Source organism: Sarcophilus harrisii, chromosome 2 (assembly GCF_902635505.1).
Source record: "Sarcophilus harrisii chromosome 2, mSarHar1.11, whole genome shotgun sequence".
Lineage (NCBI taxonomy): Eukaryota > Metazoa > Chordata > Mammalia > Dasyuromorphia > Dasyuridae > Sarcophilus > Sarcophilus harrisii.
Window position 1 is genome coordinate 532,850,598 of NC_045427.1, and position 4,696 is coordinate 532,855,293.

At 37.4% G+C, this 4,696-nt stretch overlaps 1 long non-coding RNA gene across 1 annotated transcript; it reads left to right on the forward strand.

The window, feature by feature from the left end:
- The first annotated feature begins 876 nt into the window (after nucleotides 1-876).
- On the forward strand, nucleotides 877-2,734 carry LOC116421177. The gene is made up of 3 exons (XR_004231478.1): nucleotides 877-979; nucleotides 1,125-1,279; nucleotides 2,696-2,734. It is a non-coding gene; the product is annotated as an uncharacterized LOC116421177 (long non-coding RNA).
- Nucleotides 2,735-4,696: the final 1,962 nt, after the last annotated feature.

Here is a 4,696-nt window from a genome sequence, read left to right on the forward strand (position 1 = left end):
AGAAAAGTGTTCTTTGATTTCACTAGAGCTCACTTGGTTTTGATTGGGCGAGCAGGTAAGGTGAGCTTTCAGTCTAAACGATCATCGCCTTAGCTTTTAATTATGACAGCTTCCCCTTTAAGGGTCTGCTGCCAACAGCATGAGTAAAAACAGAAGTCTAGATGCACCTGCAGCTGAAGTCCCGCCACAAGGTTCTTGCTGGCTCCATGGCAGCTTGGATGAAAAGGAGCTGGGGTCAACTTGTACTATTTGGCTTGCTGGCAAGTTGTATTGGCCCCTTATCTCCCAGGAAGTGGAAAGATTAAGTCCCAGAGCTTGCAGAAAGGGATTGTGTAAAGGATTGGGGGTGGAAGTAGCTCTGGGCAAATCCTGCCGCTGCTCCTGGCAGGCAGTGCTGGCGTGGGCTGGAGCCTGGATATTGTGAATGGAACTTGGACTAAAGCTCTGGACAACTAAAGGATGAAGGGGCGGGGTAGAAGGGAGGAGCATAGTAGGGAATCAGAGAGAGGGTGAGCCTATTATTTCTCCTGGAAACAAAGCACAGGCTACATAGACTTCTATTTGCTGCCTTGCCAATGGTGTGTTCTTTGGCTATGGCCCCTTCCATTTTCCTCCTATTGATTATCCAGGATTATACTTTTAAATCTCCAAGCACATTGAGATGCCCAAAATGAAAGGTTAAATTAACTATAAAACTTTAATAATATTATGAATTACTGCAACAATAATAACATGATGGAAAATGTATGGCAGTAGATATTCTTCCTAAGGGAAAGGGAAGAACTAGAGCTCATTGTGTGAAGTCACAAAAGAGGCAGGGTTGATGGTGGGTAAGTAAACATTGCCCTCTGTATACCTGAGCAGTGTTGTCAGCCCTTCAGCAAATAATAGCCAGCTGCTGGGGGCCCAAGAGGAACATGTTAAACCAAACAAAGAAACCAGTAAAGTTATAAGGATGATAATGGAACCATCAGTAGAAGTATCCTCTTTCTTCTCCCAGTTCTCCCTGATCTCCTCATTTCATTTCCCTGCTCCTCATTCGTCTCACCCGACACACACGTACCTTGATCTTTGACCTTTCTTTTGAGGTTCATTTTCTAAACAAAGTCTCTCATTCTTTTCAGATCGTCCTTCTCCACCGGAACATTGACTCTAAGAGGAGCTAGGTGAATTGAGGAAACTATCACTGTAAAATACACAGATGATCTCCAAGATCTCTTAAGAGTATCATTTACGCCTAAATCCAACATCATAATTTCTTCCAACATTTGACTAAGAGGTAGCATTTCTTCCCTTTTCAACAAGTCCAGAAACATTTATGGGGTGCTTACTATGAGTCAGGAAGTGCTGGGAATATAAACACAAACAAAAAGAAATAGTCCCTGTCCTTCTAATGAGAAAAGAAAACACATAAAAATGAGAGCATGGTGAAGTTTTGTGAGTGAGACAGGTAGGAAGCTGGTAAATGTTTCTTTCACAATGAAGTCTTTTCAATGCTTAGCTATAAGGTTTGCATAGATACATCACTTTGGAATGAATAGATTAAATTTAATGGCATTAGCTTGAAAATAAGAGAAACAATGTATTTGGTAGATCATGACCTCATATCATTTAGGATCATAGATTTGAAAGCAGAAAGGACCTTAGAGATACCCTAGTCCAACCTTCTCCTTTTACAGTTGAAGGGACTGAGGCTCACAGTAGGATTAAGTGATTTTCTTAAGGTTATATAGATCACAGAGTTTGATTTATCCCATGTCAACAATTCTAATTTATCCCAAAGTCAACAATCTCACTTCTTTCAAATAGCTCTCATTGTTTTCTTATGGATTTAAACAGGACTGATGGCCATTGTACAGACTGAACCAGTTGGGGAGGTAACAGTTCTTTTTCCCCAGAGATCATGAGATCACAGATTTAGAACTGGGAGAGACCTAAGAGGTCATCAGGTCCAACTCTCTCATTTTACAGATATAGAAACTGAGGCCCAGAGAGGTTAAATGTTTTATCCACTGTCATAGAACTAATGAGGTAGAATTTGAATCCATCTCCCTGAGTTCACTGTCAGGGGTCTATCTATTATACCATGCTCTCTCTTCAGCAAAGGACAGACTCAATTCTTGGGTGTATTATAGAGGTGATTCCTTCATAAGCTGGAATTTGGTGGCCTTTGGAGTTCTCTTTGAAATCTAGAATTCTCTGACACCTAAAAATGCTTGACTCACATTATCTCGGTAGTGGTTTGTGGCTAACAAAGTTTCTCTAGAAAACTCCAATATGTGTTTCTTTGATCATCTAGCAGAATGCCCAATCCAGAAAAGATAAGGAGACAAAACAGGTACGTTTTAGGGGAATTGTCTGTATTAATTTGCTAGTGATCATATTCCTAGTGACTAGCATAGTGCCAGGCATTTTAGAATTGATTATATGACATGGGAGACACTGGCACAGGACCCCCCACCACAGTGTGCCCTCATCAGAGAAGATGCTATGCTCCATGAGCAAAGCAGAACTGAATTAGCTCAAAAGAAATGCTAGATGCACAAAGTTAGAGAGTCTACCACAAATGTTCATAGGAATTATTTGTGTCCAATTTATGGCAAAGCATTCCGAGCTCATATTGTTCTGATCAGCCACAGTTGGATACTCTATAACTCGACTTTAATGTAGTGATGTCGTTTTGGTCCTCTTCCAGAATGAAGGACAATAACCAACCAACCAACCAACTGACCGACTAGCGCAGTTCCAGGCACATAGTAGGTAAGTAATATGTTTCTTGACTGACTGGCTAGAACTCTGCAATGTCAAAGTTCTAGTTTTTCATTTTACAAATAAGGAAACTGAGGCAAAAGAAAAGTGAATTGAGTTATTTGTAGTTTCAGAGCAGAGCCTGAATTCTCCGGTCAGACATTGGTAGAATTGATTAAGCAATCAATCAATCAACAAACATTCAGTACAAGATCTGTACTGAAAGAGATACAAAGAAATATAACACAAGATTCTCCTCCTCGAGGATAGTGGTCTTTGAATTTTTTCATCACAAATCCTCATCATTAAAATTTTTTTAAATAGATAACCTCAACAAATACTGTGGATATTTATTTCCAAATTATATACATGTACTATTGTACTAATGTATTGTAGGTTAATAATAACTAACATTATATAATAATATTGATTTTTGTAGTACCGTAAGGCTTGCAATGTGCTTTGTATGTATTATTTAATATGATCTTCACAAAAGCTATATGAGATAGGTATTATTTCCAGGTGGCGATATTAAGGCTGAGAGAAACTATGACTTGCCAGGTGTTACAGCTAGTCAAACCAACAAGCATTTATTATTGGGAGCTTATATACCACCACTTTGTTAGATTCTAGAAATACAAATATAAGCAGAAAGGAAATCCCAGGCTAATGAGAGAAGACAATACATAAAGAAAAGCTGAAAAGATGAAGTATGAAGATTGGGGCAACTGGTAGGGAAGGTAGTTATTGGTATAGTCAAAGATAGATCAAAGAATCAGGGCTATAGCTTTGAAAGGAATGAAAACATAATCTTCTTTTTAAAAATGGATAACTGCACAAGGGTTTACAAGGATGAATTTTGAAGACTATCTTTGCATGTACTTTGAAAAATAAAAAGCTATTATTATAAAAATAAATAAAAAATGATTTTTCCATTTTGATCTTAAAAATGGAAGTTTTGGGAGGAATCTGTCCATTACTGGAAGAGGCTGCAGGAGTAAAAAATCCTTTCTAGAATGAAGAGTCCAGGGGTTGAATGAACTTCCAGGATCAAGATTTTTCTGGTAGAATTTGAATTTGGGTTTTCTAGGCTTCAAGGTAAGTGCTTCATCCACTGTCACCTACTTAATTTAAGATAAGCTTAAAAATGAAGTAAATATTTTAAAAATAATTTTATTTTATTTATCAATTTATGATGAATGAATATACTCCATTACTTTTTAAAAGTTTGGTTTAAATTATGTGATATAGCCGTTTGAAGGTCTGTTCTAACTTTAGTATATGGTTTTAAGGTCTGCCAATTGCTAAAAAGTATTTCACAAAGAAATGTGGATCTGAACGGGGAGAAACACATCATTTGCTATGCTTACTAAATCCTGATATTATTTTTCAGTCCTTTGCATCAATTAGGCAAAAGGTGTTTTTTTTTTTTTTTTGAGATTCAAGTAAAAATAAATTTTCCTTGGTATTTATGGGATCATATATTTAGTGGTAGAAAGGACCTCAGGGATTTTATAGTCCAATCTCTCAATTTAGAGATAAGAAAATGGAGGGGTTAAGTGACTTGTCCAGTGTTACACAGCTAACAAAACCTCAATTTCTTTTTTTTTTTATTATAGCTTTCTATTTACAAGATATATGCATGGGTAATTTTCCAGCATTGACCCTAGCAAAACCTTCTGTTCCAACTTTTCCCCTCCTTCTCCCTCCCCCCTCCCATGGCAGGTAGACCAACACATGTAAAATATGTTAAAGTATATGTTAAACACAATATATGTATACATATCCATACAGTTATTTTGCTGCACAAGAAAAATCAGACTTAGAAACAAGGTAAAAATAACCTGAGAAGGAAATAAAAAATGCAGGTGGACAAAAACAGAGGGAGTGGAAATGCTATGTTGTGGTTCACACTCATTTCCCAGAGTTCTTTCCCTGGGTGTAGCTG